The sequence below is a fragment of the Triturus cristatus genome, chromosome 11 (genome assembly GCF_964204655.1).
Source record: "Triturus cristatus chromosome 11, aTriCri1.1, whole genome shotgun sequence".
Lineage (NCBI taxonomy): Eukaryota > Metazoa > Chordata > Amphibia > Caudata > Salamandridae > Triturus > Triturus cristatus.
In genome coordinates, this window is record NC_140594.1 from 31,849,313 (window position 1) to 31,870,697 (window position 21,385).

Sequence of the window (21,385 nt, forward strand, 5' to 3'; positions counted from 1 at the left end):
AAATGCATTACTGGAGTCTGTCAGACCATATTTAGAGGGGCCACGGCCATTGAGGGGCTAATGGGCTACATTTGTGAGGGCTGGTATAGTTTGCCTCTGATGCCCCAGCGTCCTTCTTGACATGCCTCTGCAGACTGTGCCAACAACTGTTTCCATACTTAACACTTTTTGGTAGAGATGATAAGCAGTCACAGATTTCTCTGGGACGTTAGTGTAGGAGTCTAACAGGTTCAAGACTCAACTGACACTCAACAGAACAATGACTAATTACCCAGCCCATTGCTTATCTTTGCAAAGAGAAAAGTAGTGTAATACACAGTAAAACAATTCCTTGCACTACACAAACGTATCAGCTACTCAGAGTCTCTGGTACAGGGCTTATTCTAAAGGTATGCTAGTGTGTTTTTCAGCACAGGCGATACAATCCCCACGGTGGTCTAATAGACATCAACAGCACTCAGTCTCTCGATGTATATCTTATCTGCTCCCTGGAGGTCTCGCAATGGTGGTAGGCAGCTAGCCTCGTTGGGGGCGCATACTCCTAAAGGTTCTGTTAGGGTCTCCTCCTGGATTGGGGTGAGCAGTGGTCCTTCCTATTCGATGTGGTGATGCAGTCTGCTTCTACGGTGCAGGTCAATGGCAGCAGCCGAGTCACTTCAAGATGGCGCAGCGGCAGTGGATAGGTTCCACATGCTCCTCTTTGGATACCTTCCCCTTTGTGAAATAAACACAAACTTTGTTAGGAATTAGACAGGTCCTTTTTTAAAAGGTGAACATCATGGTCAGCTGACACCAGCAGGTCGCCATCCCTGTGATGGTCACCAACCGGAGTGAAGCACAATTTGCTATCTACCTCTTTACTGTTCATGAGGTAGTTCAGGCTATGACCCACTCAAAATCGGAATTTGATGAACTAACTAACCCATTAGTACATTTGTCGGTTTGTTTAAAATTCTATACTAGTAGCAAATATACTGAGCATAGTTTTTTTAGACCAGTACTTAGTACATCAGGCCAATAGTTACTTTCTCAGACAGGTAATGATCTCTTGATTACAGTGATGTTGATGCAGTGGACTGAGGTTTCATTGCTTCCACTTGACATTTGAAGCAAATAATTTCTTTCTTTACATTCCTTCTTTCTATTTTCCTTTCCTTCTTTCCTTTCTTCCTCAATCTCTTCTCTTCTTTTTTCCAGATTTTGTCCCTTTACATTCTTATGCTATTTGTTGTTTAATTTTTTCCATTTTTTTTCTTTCCTTCTTCTCATAATTTTTTCTTCCTTTTCTCCTTCTTTCCATTATTTTTCTCTTCTTCATTCTTCTACTATTCATTTTTCTTCGAGCTGTTTCTTCTTTCCTTTCTTTGATCTTCCTTGCTTCATGCTTTCTTTCAATAGGTGTTTTCACTGGCAAGTTAGGCAATTCTTATTTCTTCTTTTCTTTTTCCTTTACGCTTTTAATTTCCTTGTATCTTTCCTCCATGTCTTTTTTTAACCCTTCATTTTAGCTATTTTATTTCTATGCTCCTTTAATTTCTCCTTTCTTTCTATTTCTTTATCTCACTTCTTCAGTTTGTTTTACCATCCTGCTTTCTTTTGTTTCACCTTGCTTTTGCTCTTTACTTTCCTCTTGTCTTCCTTCTTTTGTTTCTTACTGTTGTGCTCTCTCTCTCACTTGCTTCTCACAAATTTATTCTTTGACATTATTATTACTTGTCCTTCTTTTTGCTACCATGTTTTGCTCTTTTGGCTTCTGTTTTTTAAGCCCTGTGAGTCACAGATTGTAGAAGTAAGGAATAAGAATCCTTATTGAATTCGAGAGAACTCACTATGCTGATTGTTGGAAATGACCACATATTTAGTGGTATTCCCCCACAATTCATATTTCTGTTGCTGAACTGATTTATGATGGCCAAAGACTTTATAGCACCTTATCCCTGGCAACCAGTGATAATGTGCTTATGCTCAAGTCCCTAGTATACAGTACTACATGTTCCCAGGGCCTGTAGATTAAATGCTAGTAGTGAGCTGCAGCACTCATTGGGCCACCCACTAATGTAGCATTGTATAAACCTGTCTTCCAACCTGCCGCAGTAGCCTGGGTGTGAAGTTTTGAACTATCATTTCGACGTCTCAGACTAAAACGTCCTTTTTAATATGTCACTCCTAAGGTAGGCCTTAAATACCCAAAGGGCAGGGTGCATGATATTTAAAAAGTAGGAGATGTGTTTTTTTAAAAATGTTTTATGTGTCCTGGCAGAGAAAAAACCTCCAAAGTTATTTTTAATTGTGGGAAGGTTGGCTCTCCGATAGGTGAACACTGATTTACAATATTACATTCAATACGTGCTGAAGTCAGAGAACTGAGACTTCTTGCGACCCAATATTGTGACCTAATAGTATATAGAATGCATTGCAAAATGAAAGACGAGTTGCAAAAAAGTTTGTGCACAATTACACTCACTATTTGCGGCCTATTTTTTAGGTCTCGCATAGCGTTGCAGCGCAACACGCTGTTCGCTTTGCGAGACATGCAGTATACACTATAGTGGGGGGAAGCTCCGCCTACTTTCCGGCCTTATTTTTGATTGGCTTTAGTCAGAAATTCAACATTATGATTGGTTTTTGGCTTGTTAGTCCCACCTCCTGATGGCCATGTCGTCATTTTTGTTCTTCCGAGGCTATCAGCCCCTTTACTTTAAAAACCCTTTTGTTCCCCTTCCTCTCCCTGTACCCTGTCACAGTCTGTACCTTCTTGGACCACAACTACCCCACCACCCCCTCCCCCTCGTGCCTTCTCTGATGCCCGCACTTCCGTTGAAAATGCAATAGGTCTCCCGTAAATACGAGTCCTATTGCATTTTCAATGCTTGTTTGGCCTGTGATTGGTGGGTGACTTTGCACTATATTTTGCCTGACCCTGTCCTAATCACATGCGCAATAGAAACGTCTCTCTTACGCATGCATGAGGATGTCTTTCTGTGTGCACTGCTCACAAAGCGTTAAAGCCCTAACGCTTCGTGAACACACAGAAAGACATCTCCACGCATGCGTAAGAGAGCCGTTTCTATTGCGCATGTGATTAGGACAGGATTAGAGACACTGGTTTCAGGCTGACGTCATTGAGTGTGTGTCCAATGACTGTCTGCCACTGGACGGCCCGCCTGGACGTGTGCGCACGTGAACACAAACCGCACTGAACAGCTCACAGCCTCTGGACACCTGAGCGGATGCAGCAGAGTTGTTTATGAAAGATTGTGCCCTGCTGTATGCAGCGGTGCAGGCTCCGGATAGCGTAGGACCGAAACTTCACTTCCTGCTTTCAAACAGTGTCAAAGCCAATGTGTCTAACTTCGTAACCCTGTGCTAAGTGCTTTTTAAGGCACACTGGACTGCATGGTACTTGAACAGCTCGCTGCATGTATCCACAGGGCATGTATGAGCATTGATGAGGTAGGCAACATGCAAGTGTATAAAGATTACTGCATCCACCATCTGAAAGAGAGAAACCGGTGCGGTGGCCTACAGCATTGTGTTTTAACTCCATGCCTACCTAGTTCCGGATGTGAGCAGAGAGGCCGTATATTGTATGGGTAACAAGCTGAGGCGTCTTTTCGTTGCTCCTGAGATCGGCATGGCTAGGTCACAGTGCTGTTTTTACTGTGTATTTTTTAACTTTACATTTTTGTAAGCACAAAGTTTGGTGTTTCAAATATTCTTGAGCAGACCAGACCCGCCCCCCCCCACACACATACTCAAACACATTGTGTCACCGCTCCTTCAAGTACCCAGTAGATTCCACACTGCGTGCTCCGGGCAGCGGGTTCCAACCAGCGAGTAGGGCTTTGATACCATCTCTGCCAATCACTTGGGAAAGGACGAGTGATGACTCGATTTACCTTCTCCAGCTGCAAATGAGGTATGCACCAAGGCAACACGTCTCAACGCAGCCTCATTTAGATGGTGTTACGCCCCATGAACTCATTCATCTCTGCCCTCTTAACAAGCTAGACGAGCCATTAGACTTCAAAGGGGTCCCCTGCTCTGAGAGCCTCCGGGGTTGATCTGAGACAGAGAATAGACCCGAGAACCACAATAAGTGTCCCGCATTAGTGAATTAGATAGGTAAAAAAAATGTCCCATGTTCGCAAACTGGGCCAGCTTTAAACCTGTAAAAACCTGCTGTATACGTGTTTTAAAAGGTATGGAAGATTGATTTTAGCTTCCTGCAAGCAATGTATATTTTATTGTGAGGAAAATCAACAGTAAAACCAGACACAGCAGACCACAAAACAGGCACACAAAGAACCCCCAAAACGAGCTCATTCAATAACCTGCGACGCCAGACAGACCGTTCTTCGGGCACTGCTCGATTACTTTCCTCACACTACAAACATGTTTTCCACTCCCTTGATTTCAGTGGGCGCCCCACAATATCTCTCAAGCTGCCACTCCATTCTTCTGCCTCCTCTGCTAGCTGTCCGCCCCTCTCTATTTTGTCTCCCATCCTGACTCTTTATCTGTCCCAGTCACTCCCTCGGTGTCTCTTCTCTTCTTACCACCCAACTCTTCTCTCTTCACCTCACCTAGGGCCTCATGTAGGTAGCGAAATACCGGTCGGTAACGGCCGATTTTCGGTAAATATGCCGTTACCGACCGGTATTCAGACAAGTGAGATGTAGGAGTCCAAAAACCACTTTTCGGTAAATATGAGGCGGTAAATACCGATTCATAGTTACCGAATTCTAAAATACCGATTCATATTTACCGAATACATAATTAACGAATCGGTAAATATGAAGTGGTAAATATGAAGTGGTAAAAATTTAAAATGACATGTAGGAGCAGTCGGTAATTAAGAAATCCAGGAAAATCGGTAAATAAGAGTCGGTAATTAACACGGATCGAAAGCAGGTGGTAACCATCAACAATGCACATAAGCAATCCCAAAATGCAACAGCGTGGACAACATGGCCGCCATGTACGTCATTGCAAGGCGCCTACGTCTACAGGCAGCAGGACTGAGGGTGTGGCGACGGGAGGAACAAATCTACAGACAGCGCATCACACTATTACAGCTGACTGATGCAGAGATACATGAGAGGTACAGGCTACACCCCGAAACCATCATGGACTTAATCAGGGACCTACACCCACTCCTGGACCAGCCAATAAGAAGGGCGCACGCCATACCCCCACATGTGCAGGTGCTCTGCAGCCTACATCTGTTGGCATCCGGCAGTTATCAGGTGGTGATAGCTGCGGTGGGTGGTGTATCCCAGAGTTGCCTGTCCCGTTTCTTCAGGAAGTTCCTGGATGCCATGATGCAGAGAATGCACCACTACATAAGCTTCCCGAACACACAGGCTGCACTGCAGAAAACAAAAACAGACTTTTATCACATGGCACAGTTCCCCCATGTCATCGGCTGTATTGATGGTACACACATCCCAATCTGTCCACCAGCTGATACAGAGCACATCTACAGGAACAGGAAGTCCACCCACTCCATCAATGTGCAGGTGATCTGTGATGCAGGGAACATCATCACAGATATTGTTGCAAAGTTTCCTGGGAGCACCCACGACTCTTACATCTTCCAGAATAGTGGGATCTACACACGACTGAGTGCCGGCGAATTCGGAGAGGGATACCTGCTGGGTAAGTAACAGTGACGCCCCTTGAAACCTGCAAATCAGAGTGTATAGAGGCATGTAACTGATGGTTCCCTTTTACTCATCCAGGCGACAGTGCATATGCATGCCGTTCATTCATCCTCACTCCCTACCTACACCCAGCAACCCAGAGTGAGAGACGATACAACGTGGCCCACAAAACAACACGCAATGTGGTGGAGCGCACGTTTGGACTACTGAAGAGCAGGTTCCGCTGCCTCCACAAGAGCGGAGGCGCACGCCAGTACAAACCCATCACCTGCTGCAAGATTATTGCCACTTGTGCAATGCTGCACAACCTTGCCACGAAAAAAGGTACAGATGTGGAACTAACATATTTTGAGGACAACGAGGATGAGTCAGGCCAGCCAGAGGGCAGCGCAGCTAGAGTGCCAACTGCAATCGATGGGAGAGAGAGACGGGCAGAGATCACATGCAACTATTTCTGAGTAAGTGAGGGGACACAGCGAGTTGTGAGAATTCATGACGTAGTTTAATGTGACACCACGCCATGAACACATGAACAGGCCAATCTGGCAATATACCATCTATACAAGGAGTATGTCCAGGGTTACGTCACCCAATGGGAAGTGGCTAAGCAGGGCCACATCAATGTTTGCGCATACGCGCTGCAGTGGTGGATTGCACGGCCTGTGCATCCTCACTAGAGCCAACCCCAAGCCGCCTGCTGCTCCTGCGTGCTTCGGGGACGGGGGGTGTGATGCTGCTGCTGGTGTCGATGCTCTCCGCAGCATCCCCTGCAGCAGTTGTCGACGCCTGACTAGTCAATAGCACCCCTAGTGCACTTGTCACCTGCACCATCCCCCGAGACAGGTCGCTGCAGCACTGTGTTAGGCCCTCCTGCATCGTCACAGAGCGCCGGCAAAGTAGGGAAGTCGCAGTTGCCAGACGGTTGAGTGCCCTGCTGGTAGTGTCCCTTCTCTGGCGTTCCCGGCGCCGTGCTTCGATGTCAGCATCTAATTTGCTGCACAACTGCTGGATTGACTGGGACATGTCCCGAATGCCCGCAGCCATGCCGCCAATGTTTGTGTCCATGTTGACTAAGCTTGTCTTCATCACCCGCATGTGCCTCTGGACTGACATAACTGCCTTTGATTGCAGGCGCTGTTGCTTCAACATTTGGCCCTCGAGCCCCAAGAAGACACCATGGCCGTCAGTGGGTGCTGGTGGACTCTGGACACGCGACCTGCGGCGCCCTCTTGCTCCGGTCTGTGCTGCCTGTGAGGTGTGGGGCACAGTGGGATGGCTCCCTTCCTGGGGCCCGGTGCGGTCTTCTGGGCCCATGCTGTCGTCTGACGAGGTGTCGAAGGCTCGTAGCCTGGCTGCTGGACGCCTCCTCATTCTCACACCTGCAAGCGGAGATGTGGCCGGTGATTCGAACAGGAGTGGCGATGCTGGCTGTGGTTGTGGTGATGCTGGCTCTCGGTGAGGTGATGCTGGCTCTGTGTGCGGCGCGGCTGGCTGTGTTGGTGGTGCGGCTGCCAGTAGGCCTGCTCCCTGGTCTGAACTCGTGCTGGCTAGAGGTGATTTTTGTGGCCGGTGTGCCGTCTCCCCTGCAGCATGCCCTGTACTGCATGATGTCACATCTGTGGACAGAAAAACAACATTGGCTCAGTGTCCCCGAAGGGCTGCATTGCAAGCGTCACAATAAATCATTTCACATTCCAATCTGTCCTCTGTCTCCTTGTGCCTCGAGTGCGTGACATGCCTTGTTGCCCTGTGACATTTACGTCATGGTTAGTGTTGCCCTGACTACATCTCCCGGAATGCATTGCCTGTCTGCACTGACACGTGTGGACTGCAGTGTGATTCTCGTTTCACAATGGGGGATGTGGGATAGGGGTAGGGGAGGCTACATTGCTGTGCTTTCGTCTTACCTTGCTGTGTTGCGGCTCTGGCAGAGCTGTCGGCGTACCCAAGACCCACGACGCTCTCTTGCTCGATTGTGGCCGCCACCAGCTCCTCCAGTTCGGTGAGGGCAGGTGCCCTGTTGGTTCCACCTCCGGTCTGGCTGGCCTCCTTCTGGATGTCGCCCATCTTCCTCTTGGTCACAATCCTCAGGTCATACCAGCGCTTTTTGAGGACCTCAATGTCCCTGTGGGTCACTCCCACAGCATTGACCTGCGCCTGGATGGCCAGCCATATGTTGCGCTTTTCGGCCTCAGGCACTTGCAGGGATTGCCTCCCAAACAGCTTCTGGTGCTGCTTCACCACCTCCTCCACCAGCACCTGGAGTTCCTTGGGGCTGAATTTGAGCTTCCTCCTCCTTTCCCCTCCGTCTTTCTGTGTTCTCTGGCTGGACATGCTGTTCGTTTCCCGCTCGCACATGCAACTGCTCCCTGCCTCTCCTCTGCACTCCAAGCCTCTCCAGGGTCGGCTAATTATGTACACCTGCCTGGGTGTGGCCACTTCGGCTAATTGTGTACACCTGCCTGGGTGTGGGCAGTTCCTGGTTGGGTGGGCTGTCGTTGCACAGGATTAGCTGTTTCGTCAAGTCATGTGATGTTATTTACCGAATCCGTACATACCGATTCGGTATTTTCCGATTCGGTAGATACCACCTCGGTATTTTCCGATTCGGTAGATACCACCTCGGTATTTTCCGATTCGGTAATTATCACCTCGGTATTTACCGAATCGGTGATTTCCGATTCGTATTTACCGAATGTTACCGAATCGGTAACTGTTACCGAATTTTTACCTACATATAACTTACCGATTCTAATTTACCGATTCGGTACGGCTCGGTATTTAAGAACCGGTAAAATTTATTTACCTACATGAGGCCCTTAATGTCTGTTTAATTTCTCTCTCTCAATGTTTGCTCTCTTTCTTTGTCACCATCTTGGTCAGCGTTACTCTGTCTTTTTCTCCCTAAGTCTCTCACATTCTCAGTCTCTTTCTTTTTATCTACGTCTATCACTTGTCTTAGTTTCCCTCAGTTTCTCTCTGACTGGTTCTCAGTAGTGAACCTTTTCTTTCCTTCTCATAAAGTGCCTCGATCAGTTCTTCACGGTTATTCATTCTCTTTAAGCCCTCGCTCTTTATTTCGGTCTCCCATTCACTCTTTTATTCTCTCTCCCTCACACACTCTCCGCCTATGTGTATAATATTTAATTCTCTTTCTCTCACTGTTCTTTCATTCTGCATTGCTCATATTCTCCTTTTTTTTCTTCCACCGCCGGAGAACTGGTTGCTAGTTCCATTGCTGGTTGTTTATTGATAGTGTGTTTTAAAGCACGAACATGGCCCAAAGGGCGATGGATTTCACTATTGGGGTTGGGTTGATACCTTCATAGGATGTGGCATTGAAGGAGTTCTGAGGTTAGCTATATGATCGATAGTGCTGGTTGTCTGGAGACCATGAATGAAGGTTTGTGGGACCCTAATGAGTTTCTTAATCTCATTTTTTTCCTCGTCGGTGAAGAAGTTAACAGCACAGAAATTGGTGCTTTGTATATTTTTAACTCTGGCAGCAAAAATGGCTCTGCTGGGCGTGTTTAAATAGATTAACCTGGGCATATTGCAATGCCAACAGGGACTACTATTACCTTCTGTTTTTTCACTGTATGCTGCAAGCAGAGTTCAGTAAAATACCAGCCACACTTTAGCATTCCCTTTATTCCAGGCAATAGAAACTTGTATTCAACGAGCACCCATAGACGATAATATTTTTTTCAAATCTTGTATTTTCAGTGATATGACCACCGAAGGGGCTGATTTTATATTAAAAACAGAGCTTTGGACAATACAATTTTCCACTGATGGGCAGTTTTTCTCTCCATGTGTTACCATATCTGGCGTGTTCTACAGTTTGGTGCTTACTTTCCCTCCATGTTAAATAACAGTAGATGTTTCAGCACACAGGCTAATGTGCTGCATAGCTAAATGCATATGAGGTCCTAAAGGCGAGACCGATTGCATTGCAAATGCTTGTTTAGAACTACAAACTATCACAGCCCACCAGGCTTTAATTGACATGAGGTAGGCAATTTTTCAATGTTACTAAAGCATCGTATTTTCCACGGAAACGATCTCTCTGTGCGCTCAGACACACAGTTTTACTGCTAAAACGATATTTCACACAAATTATAATGTGTGCAAATCAGGTTCCAGTATATATTTATCATTTGTGCATTACAAATTAAAGTGTCTTGATTTATTCTGATCCTATTAAAAGCCTGTTAAAACCTTTGCTTCCATCCCACTTGAGAATTACAAAAACTGTGATTCATTTTGCTTTCCTAACTGCGGAATGTGTACAGTTCATTTAAAAGTATTTATATTTTTTTGCGCGTTACAAAGAATGATATCCTACAACCTTTCTGTCGCACTCTCTGTACCACAACAAGATTGACACATAATTCATTTGAGTTTTCTTTCTCTGAATGCAGAGTGGAGGAGTTTGTAACCATCAATCTATTAATACCATATACATACTTATATATATTTATGACTTTATTATTTATAACTTTATTATATCCATTTATAAGTAGATCAGTTCATCAATATCATATAAGGTAATGCGTGTATACTTATGACTTTATTTTCCGATACCAACACATATCTGTCACAATGTGTAAATATGATTATAACACTTGTATCTATAAGTGCTTCACTATTGAATTATTGGGGGGGGGAAATATAAACAATAATAATAATAAACTAAAAAAACCTACGTTTACAGCAGAAAGGAAAGCCTGGATGTGTAAATATGCATCCATCATGCACGCACATATGGGACTTTATCCAGTACAATTTATATCTCTTGATATTTTTCCATATGGGTATCAGGTTAGAATCCCTATGTATGGATTCCTTTTAAGTGTGGTCATGTATCTACATATTTATATATTTTCCTTCCACTGCAGAGAAGAAAAAGAAAAGTTGACTAATCTCCCCAAACCTCATCACATCACCAGTATGTGTTTCTCTTCCAAAATATCCTCTACCGCTGCTCTGACTCTTCCCAAACCTCATTACTACTATGAGTTCCCAAAGAACTCTTTCCGACTCTTCCCTCCTTTATCCTGCTCATCCAACTAACAGCCTCACACGTCTACCACCCCCACCACTCCCACCACTCCCACCACCCCCACCACACCCACCACCCCACCACACCCACCACACCCACCACTCCCACCACACCCACCACCCCCACCACTCCCACCACCCCAACCACCCCCACCACCCCCACCGCCCCCACCACCCCCACCACACCCACCACTCCCACCACCCCCACCACCCCCACCACCCCCACCACTCCCACCACCCCCACCACACCCACCACTCCCACCACACCCACCACCCCACCACTCCCACCACACCCACCACTCCCACCACTCCCACCACCCCCACCACACCACCCCCACCACACCCACCACTCCCACCACCCCACCACCCACCCACCCCCCACCACCCCCACCACTCCCACCACACCCACCACCCCCACCCACACCCACCACTCCCACCACTCCCACACCACCACCCCACCCACCACCCCCACCACACCCACCACCCCACCACTCCCACCACCCCCACCACCCCCACCACCCCACCACCCCACCACCCCACCACCCCACCACCCCACCACCCACCACCCCACCACCCCACACCCACCACCCCACCACCCCCACCACCCCCACCACTCCCACCACTCCCACCACCCCACCACTCCCACCACTCCCACCACCCTCACCACCCTCACCACCCCCACCACCCCACCACTCCCACCACTCCCACCACCCCCACCACACCCACCACACCCACCACACCCACCACTCCCACCACCCCCACCACCCCCACCACACCCACCACTCCCACCACCCCCACCACTCCCACCACCCCCACCACCCCCACCACACCCACCACTCCCACCACCCCCACCACCCCCACCACTCCCACCACCCCCACCACTCCCACCACCCCCACCACACCCACCACTCCCACCACCCCCACCACCCCCACCACTCCCACCACCCCCACCACCCCCACCACCCCCACCACCCCCACCACTCCCACCACCCCCACCACACCCACCACTCCCACCACACCCACCACCCCACCACTCCCACCACACCCACCATTCCCACCAACCCCACCACTCCCACCACTCCCACCACTCCCACCACTCCCACCACTCCCACCACCCCCACCACCCCACCACACCCACCACTCCCACCACCCCCACCACCCCCACCACACCCACCACTCCCACCACCCCCACCACCCCCACCACCCCCACCACCCCCACCACTCCCACCACCCCCACTACACCCACCACTCCCACCACACCCACCACTCCCACCACACCCACCAACCCCACCACTCCCACCACTCCCACCACCCCCACCACACCCACCACACCCACCACCCCCACCACTCCCACCACACCCACCACCCCGACCACCCTCACCACCCTCACCACCCCCACCACCCCACCACTCCCACCACCCCGACCACCCCCACCACACCCACCACCCCCACCACTCCCAATGCCTATATATTTTTCCCTCTCCTAATCGACCACTAATCCATCTTTGGGCTACGAAGAACCGTGCTACTGGCCAAAAAGCACTTCAGCACCTTGTCAGGGGTAGTCAGCGCCAAATATATACAATTACAAATCCAAATATTGCAAGCAGTGGAGTTTGCAGCCTTGGCGCAGTTCCAGTGGCTTCCATAAACCTCTGTAAAAGGTGTAAAAAACCTCCTTTAATTATAAAGCCTTCATAAGTGTCCAGGCTCTCGCCCAGAGATGCAGTGGCCTTCAGGCCACCGCGGCTTCCAGGGGAGGTGATGTCAGAGACGAGGACACGGTGTACACATCTGATTTCAGAATCTACCAGGAGGGTATTCTTGTTTGCTTCCCAAGACATTACTTTAATTAAAGCCAGGACATATCTGGGCTCTGAGCTGTAACTCACCCAGGCTCAGGCGCTTGACGTCAATTCCATCTCACGCGGGCTCTCCATCTAATGAAACACTCCTCATGAAAATGATACTTTCATCTAGTAAAAGTCTTAAACTAAAGTTAAGTTATTGTTTGTTCATAAAGCTTATCAAAGACAGGCTCATCTGTTAATCAATTTAACGTGTCATTTTATAAACAGCAGTGCAAAATATTGTAACACTTTTGTTCAGTCTAAACAAAAGTCCTTGGTTATATTTGAAAACATTTTTAGTTTTAACTCTTTTTTATTGGTATTATTCGCAGTTTCATTGTACATACATATGTAGCTCTTACCTCTAATACCTTATAGACCAGGACGCTTAAGAAAAATGACGGTGCTTACAGCTCTAGCATAACCCGTTGTATCTATCTGTTGAGCCCGCAGCATGTGAGTCCGTGCATGTGCGTCGATGGGCTTCAAACAAACTTGAGGCGGTTGAAACTCACCCCCAATACTATTGAACAATGAACCCCCCCTATCCCTACCCGCCCCCCCCCCCCCCCACTGGTTTGCAGGATTCCATTCTTCCCTGTGAGCAAGCGCTAAACTTCTGTGTGTCTCAGGAGCACTTTCTGTAGCTGTTGATCACAGGAGGCAAAGGTATCTTGGGCATGAGATCTCATTGAATTCGGTAGACAGTAGGGTCAGCAGCGGTTTCCAGACCTCCCCAAAACTGAGCACCGATCCTGTGAGTGTGGCATGTCTGTGTTCCATCCCCAAAGTGTACCACAATTTATGGAGCCAACACGTATGAGTGGGTACTATTTGTGTGCCCCAATACATTAACATGTTTTGGAGTGCTGCCCCAGGGCCAGCCCCATCTGTTTTCCTTTACGGGACTTCAGAGGGAATGGGAGGGGATTGGGTAACCCCAGTACCACATAGGCTGGAAATCTTGGAACCTGTGTCTCAAATTGCCCATCGATCTCGTCCAGGATTCAAGGCCAATAATTAGAAAGGACCAGGCATTCCCACAGCAGGTGTGGTAATGAACCCCCCCCCCCCCGCATCCCGCCAACATGTAGGGCTACGGTCCGGATTCCCTTGGTTGAGGCGTACTGGTGTCAGGTACCAATACGTGGCTATTTTGAAAGCCGTTACCTTACACGCTGTGTTCCGTGCTGTGTGTTTGACCCTGTAATAAATCTCTCCCCATTCTTTTTTCGAGAGGTCCCTCTCTAGCTCCTTTGCCTAACATCTCGGACTGGGGGTCAGCTTCTCGGGGGCTGGCGTGCATAGCATCTCATAGAGCTCTGAAATCAACTTTTTATCCGATGTCTTCACGATCAGCCATTTTTCGTATTTTGTCAGCCTTCTACCGGCATGGGGGAGAATGTCAGGGTGTAGCAGCCAGTGCCGCACCTGCATGTATCGGTATCTTTCAGTCTCAGGAAATGCATAGACCTGTCTCAATTGTGTAAAGGAAATGATCCCATCTAAGTCAAACAGGTGTCCCACCGCCTTTGCAAGGCATGTCCTGCCAAGCTTTAAAGTCTGTGATCGCCATTCCCGGAGAGAACTCTCTATCCTCCAGTAGGGGCATCAGTGGAGATGGGAAGGACGTGAGTCTGTTCTTCATGGCTACTGCCTCCCATACGTCCAACACTGCCCTCGTAATTGGGGAGCCCTTCAATCCCTGCAGCCTGTCTGCTTTTTTCAGAAAGGGAACCTTCCACAAAGATATTTGGGCCAGTGCCCTATCATGAAACAGCCATCTCTTCTCAGACTCCTCCCTGCTCCATTCCACGAGATACCGCAATTGAGTGGCTCTATAATACCCCTCCAGATTCAGGACTCCCAAGCCACCCTCTTCCGCTTTCAGATAGCTCAGCTCCCTGCGCATACGAGGCCGTGCCCCAGCCCATATAAAGTGGAGCATCTCTTTTTGAAGTCCCTTAAGTGTCCCCCGCGGAGGCTTGACTGGGATTGTTTAGAACAGATATAATACCTTCGGTAGGACCGACATCTTTACTGCGGCCATGCGACCCATTAGTGATAGCTGATGGCGCTTCCAGGTTCGTAAGTCATGTGTGATCTGTTTGGCAAGTGTAGCATAGTTCATGGAGACCGTCAGTGGAACCATTGCCGTTAGCTCGATCCCTAAATAGGGAATCAACTTTGTTACTTGGGGGGGAGGAGCCAAGATGGCGACCGGGACGGCAGCGTAGATTCCCGGCTCCGTGAACCTCCGCATCCCGCACGGATATCCTGCATGAGATCCTTATTCTGCGCTACGAGATCGTGTTCGTAAACGAAAGTGGCAACCGATCGTGTGACCCTGAGGTTTCTGACTGCAGTACCGCCGGAGAAATCAGCGATTGAACTTTGCGGCCCGTGCGGTCCCGAAGCCGGGACCTCGAGTGGACGCCTTGGCCGGGCGGCAGTTTAACAACAGCGGCCTGTGGTGACTGGGTGGAGTCGGCCCGCCGGAGTGGTGCTCCCCTCGGCCTGCATTTTGCTGTGGTCGCTCCCCCCCTGCTGAGCGCTGCGGACCGAGGACATGCCCGGGTGTGCAATTCTCGGATTCTGTGGTGTTTGCCCCTGCCTTTGACGGTGAGCTGCCCGGACGCCGTCCCTGGTTCGCCCTGATCCTTGCGGGCTGCTCCCGGCTTCTTGCGGGAGCTGGTCCGTGGCGGAGACGACTATTGCCCGTGACCGCGCAACGGTTGAATCTGTATCTCCCCCAGGATCCCTGTCTTCAGCGACGTGGACCTTGAGGCGTTGGTCCCGGGGTCCTGGCCCCAATACGAGTCGGGCCTTCCCAGCGGCCATTTTGTCACTATGCAGCCTACCATCCTGTCCGCTGGGACGCAGCGGGACTGGGGGTGTGTGACGGTCGGGAGTGTGGCAGAGCGATCGGAGAGAGCTGCTCTGGGGTACGGCGACCTCCTGGAGGCCCTTGGTGCCCTTCATTACTCCTTGGCTCATGGCGCCGGGGTCCTGGGGAGGAAGCTAGATGGTGTGGTATCAGCGTTGGGACAGTGGCGGCATGCTGGTCCACAAGTACACAGTGGCTTTCCACACTGCACACAGGAGGAAGATGTTGCGGCCCCCCCCCGCGATTAGTGTACAGCCGGACACTCTGGACAGTATGCTACCGTGTGGTCGGCTAACTGTGGGCTTGATCTGCTCCGGAGGTATTGGACCTGAGCGGAAGATGGTGGCCTTGTCCCGTGCGCGGTCTCCGGCGGCCCAGGGACGATTCCAGCAACGTGTGTCTCATTTGACTGCTTCAGCCTGTCTGGACCTTGTGTGCAGTGCAGATCCTGGGGCAGCACTGGAAAAGACGCCCCCCCATGGAGCGGTCCGTGCTGATGCTCAGAGACTTCCACCCCACCTGTGTGCGTCGCTTCCCGACTGTTTTTGGACACTCCTGTACCTTGGGACATCGGACATGGTGCTGGGTCGAGGGGCAGGCATGGGCAGAATCGCAAAGAGCGGTCAAGGCTGAGGCTGATCCTTCGGGAGTGGTCACCTAGTAGACAGGCGGACTCATGGTTGCGTGCTCTCATGGTTATTCGCATAGTTGGTGCATAATGCTCCCCACTCCCCCCCTCCTTTTTTGATATGATCAACTTGGTGCTGCTAATTGTTTGCTGTGGGAAGACTTCACCGTGCGGGAGGGAGAAGCCGGGGGTATGTTTTGAAGGCCCTCCTCCAGTTTATTACATTCCTTCCGCCCCCCCGTCTGGGGGGGCTCTTTCTTACTCCTTTTTTCCCTGTCTCTTCTATATTTCGGGTCTAGTTCCAGGGCGACAGGCACACTGCTGGGGGGTGGGGCCATACTCATTCGCAGAGGTGCAGGGTGGGGGGATGGGGGAGGGGACTCTTTAGTCTTTATCTCTTTTTCCATGGCCTCCTTTTTCTTCTCTGTTTCTTTTTGCTTGTTTTTCAGGGATCAGCGCGGTACACCTCTCTTATTGTGAATCGCTTGCTCTTAATGTGTGCCACAGTTTCCGGGGGGTTCGCTGGGCTTTAGGTACGGGGACCTGTAGGCGCAACTATCTTTGATATTTCTCCCCATCCGTACTTTCCCGTGTCTGCGCCATTGATTCAATGTATTGCTGCTTGCGTCTCTTATCCTTGCCCCTTATCGCTGTTGGGAAACTATTTGGCACCTGATCCTACTGTTTTGTTTTGTTATAAAATGAAAAACCCTTTCTCTCCTGGTGTCCTACCTGAGCGGCTCATTGGCCGGACTATACTGTATTGTAGACTTTGCTCTCCGAGGTGCCGCCTGTGTTTACATGTGCTTTTATTGTTCTGATTGCTTAGCGGCCGGCCCCGGGGGGTTGTAGGCCCATACGTGTAAATGATTGAAACGTCAATAAAGGTTTTTCAAAAAAAAAAAAAACTTTGTTACTTGGATCCCTGTAAAGCGATCCGGTCTTCCCTGTGAGCCTGATATGGTCCCTGTCAGCTGCAGAATCTGAGATTTCCCCACATTGATTTTGAAGCCAGCTACCTCACAGAAGGCCTCCAGTTCCTTTAAAAACTTTGGGACCGACCATTCTGGATCTTCTAGTGAGGCCAGGATATCGTCAACGTAGAGACTTATGGTATGTCTTTTCCCGCCAAAACGATATTTCCGCTATGTCTGGGTTGTCTCGTATCTTTTGCACTAGTGGATTGATGTAAAGAGCAAATAAAAGGGGCGACAATGGGCACTGGTGCCCCGGCGAATGGGAAAAGGGCGGGACAATGTCCCGTTGACTTTAATGGAGGCTGTGGGGGAACTAAAGCAGCTCGCTATCCAGGCCCTGAAACGGTCCAGCAGCCCAAAGTGAATCAACGTGCGCTCCAGGAAGCTCCAATCAACCCGATCAAACGCTTTCTCTGCGTCGACTGTCAACAACAGCGCATTCATATTCGTGCAATAGGCCTTGTCTATAAGGTGGAGCACACGTTTTGTATTATCACCTCCCTGGCGATTTTGGATAAAGTCCGCTTGGTCTGGCTCAATTATTCCAGGCATCATCGGACCTAACCGTGCCGCTAAGATACCCGTAAACAATTTGAGGTCTACATTAAGTAGCAACACGGACGGTAGGAGCTGCATTTCTTCCTGTCCTTCCCTGGCTTGGGGAGGACTACGATAGCCGCTGCCAACATTTCCGCAGGGATCGATCCTGGGCCCTCGAAGAAATTAAACAGGCGTGTCAGGATCGGCGCTAGCAAGTGACAAAAGGTCTTATAATAGCCTCCTGAGAAGCCATCTGGCCCGGGGATTTAAGAGGTCTGAGACGGGAGATTGTCCCTATTACCTCCTCAATCCGGATTGGGCATCCAACTGCTCTGCCTGCCCCTGTACTAAAGCGGATGTGCGTATCCCCTGTAAGTAGGATGACTGTAAGCTATCCGATGTGGTCTCTCTGGTGCAAGGATCTGTGTAGAAGTCCCTGAACACCTACGCTATCTTCTCGTCCTCCGTGTGGTCCTCCCCTCTAGCGTCCTCTATTATCTATACGTGCATCTGTTGGCATCTGTCTCTCAATTTACTTGCTAGCATGCGTCCTGTTCTGTCCCCTTCGCTGTAGTTAGAGTGTTTGAGCCTTAGGGCCGCATATTCAGTACCTTAGATGCGTCACGCAAAACAAATAAAATGACCACAGGGAAGGTGATGCATTGGTTCCTTCCACTCAGGGAAGGTGATGCGTCGATTCCTTGCTCTGGGGGAGGTAATGCATTGGTTCCTTACTGCAGCGCAGGGTAGTTGATGTGTCGGTTCCTTACCGGAGAGGAGGTGATGCATCGTTTTCGTACTGCGTGGGGAGTTGATGCGTCTGTTTCTTACTGCGGCCCCCAATGATGCAACAGTCTTGGCGCCTCGATGCGATGAGTCGATCCGGTACGATGCGTGCTTTCGTGCAGCCACACAGCACAGGGGCAGTATTCCTCCTCAGCTTATCCGGCTCTTTACCTTGGCAAAGGTTCCTCTTGATTTCCCAGAGGTGATCTAAAAGTCTGGGGTCTGGGCCCCTCTTTTTATACACCAAAATCATTTGTTCTCCGAAGGCAGAGAGTGTCTGTACCCAGCCAAAACCAGTTCTGTGGGGCACTTTGTCAGTGTGAGCCATGGCTCCAGACACACCACAGAGGGGTGGAGCCGTCGTTGTGGAAGGCAGGCACAGCCTATTCAGCCGCTGCCCTTTTCCAGCCCCTGTCATCCAAAAGTTAGACATGAAATACACAGACCTAGCAGAGGCACACTGGATGGTTAGGCAAGAAAATACCTACTTTCTAAAAGTGGTATTTTCAAACACAGAATGTAAAAATCACCGTCACTAAAAGGTGCATTTTAACTTTCTGAGTTCAGGCATACAAAACTTTATTTTTCTACCCTGTTCCCAGGGCCAGTTATGTTTATAAGATGTTATAAACAAACGCCCCATTGTGTCCTATGGGAACAGGTAGCCTTGCAATAGTGAAAAATGAAATTGGCAGTAGTTCACTATCAGGACATGCCACACACATCAGGGCATGTTTTATTTTTCACATACAATGCAACCTGCCCACAGGGGTGCCTTGGGCCTACCTTAGGGGTGACTAATATGTAGAAAAGGGAAGGTTTAGGGACTGACAAGTGTGGGCACTTGCCAAGTCGACATGGCAGTCCCAGACTGCACACAGGCTCTGCAATGGCAGACCTGAGTCACATTTTACAAGCTGCTTCTGTGGGTGGCACAATCAGTGCTGCAAGCCCACCAGCAGCATTTGATTTGCAGGCCCTGGGCACACATAGTGCACTGTACTAGGGTCTGACAAGTAAATCAAATAGCCAATCATCGAAAGACTAATCCATAACACAATTTACAAAAGAGAGCATATGCACTTTGGCACTGATCCGCAGTGGTAAAGTGCCAAGAGTCATAAAACCACCAACAACAGGTCAGAAAAAATACAGGAGGAAGGCAAAAAGTTCTGGGAGGAGCCTGCAAAAAGGGCCAAGTCCAACAGATTTGTTGTGTTCAATGTTGAAGATAAGAAGTGAACCATTTTAAAACTGTGCCATTGAAACCAGAGCGTATCTTCAGTGATTCCAGTAAGGATGAGTGGTTGACTGTATCAAAAGCGACTGAGAGGTCCAGTAGGATGAGAAGGCAGGCATCTCCATTCTCTAAGGAGCAATGTATGTCATTTTTGATAATGCAGACAAACATGACATTATATGTACACCTTTTTGTAATAATGACTTTTATCATGATAGGGCTTCTGTCCTCAGTTCTTGACACCTGCAAACTCTGCAAGAAGAAATGTAACCATTACTTTATTTAATGGTACTCAGTTTATTGAGCATAGAAAACTAAGAGGCTGAGTTGGTCTTGCCAGGATCCACACTCATGAGACATCACACCTGTCAGCAGGAAGTGTTTTAACTCACTGAGCCACCCTGACAACTATAACAGTTATGAAAATGATTAAAACGTGCAGTTGTTTAAAAATTGCTTATATGATTGTCTGACTTCAGGAGGGTGTGCTGGTGTATGGGGAGGGGAGGCTCCTCTACGCCCCTCAGTCAAGCCCCAACGAGAAGCCAGCATCTGCTGGGATGGCAGGCAAGACGGAAGTGATGCTCGTGAGATGCATTTACCACTCATCAGACGGGGCTGACAACCACATGTTCAGCTTGGTCGGTACACGGAGCCTGTCAGGGGTGCGCAAAGTGATGACTATTTAATGATGGGAGCAGCTGCTTCAGCTGAAAGCGGGAAACACATCCTGCAAAAAGAGTCTGTTGCTCGGCAGTTCAGATGTGAAAGAGGAAACTGAATGTTTGGCTTGTCCTTTTGTCTTCTCATGCTGTACACTTGTCCCGGAGAGGGCCTGGGTGGCTTCAGAGCACTTCTACCAAGGTCATTGTTCAAGGGTGTCTGGAAAGTCTAAGAGCTTCACCAGAAATAAGACTTACAAGGGTCAAGTTACCTTGACCGATCTCCTACTGGTGACCTCCACTGGTCTGAGGCGAGGTCTGTCCATCACAGTTGCGACCCCTGACAGGCCCGGACACTGCTCCGCGTATATACAGCTCACCTTAATTATTCTGAGCGCAGCGCTTCCATGTCTAAGTTCAGCGTCCCTTCCTTCCAGGCCTGTAGGTCCAGCGACAGATGAGGCTCAGGGCAACTCAGGATGAGAACAGGATATGGTTGCCTTCTATCGGGACAGGAAGGAGAGGGCAACCACGGAGGTTGGAATTCTTTTCTTTCCCTTAACTGCCCCCTTGCCCTCCTCATTTGCCTTTGCCATTGACTAGTGTCAGTTTGTTGCCAGGCCTCCTGCTGTGCATTGTGTCACATTAGTGGCTACAGGCAGCCCAGGGCACACACCGCAGTGACAAAAAGGGGTAAGTAGGCAGAGTGTGAGGGTGAGCCCCAGGCAGCCATGCTCCGTCTTATTTATGCCTTCTGCCATGCCCAGCCATCAGGGTGCTAGCGACATCCTGAGCACAAGGCAGGAGCTGGATGTCTCCCTCCACCCACTCTGGTTACAACCTGCAAACCTTCCCCAGCCTCCAACACGTATGTGGGGCACATTCTACATTGTCTCGTAGTTGTTGGGTGGGGTCAAATTGTGTCTCAGATCACACTGTTGGCTCCGAACTATCAGTGGTGATCCTCTCTGCTCTGACTTCTCTCCTTGCCTGATTCCTCTTTCTTCATGGGTACCCCCTTATCTCACAGGAACAGTGTTAGAAATTGGGTTTCTGGTTGGCCAAAGTATTCACTCTGTCTAAGC

At 49.4% G+C, this 21,385-nt stretch overlaps 1 protein-coding gene across 2 annotated transcripts in view; it reads left to right on the top strand.

Moving 5' to 3' along the window:
- ADGRD1 (adhesion G protein-coupled receptor D1) overlaps positions 1-21,385 on the top strand; it is a 1,181,274-nt gene that overhangs the window by 934,227 nt on the left and 225,662 nt on the right. The window lies entirely within an intron of this gene.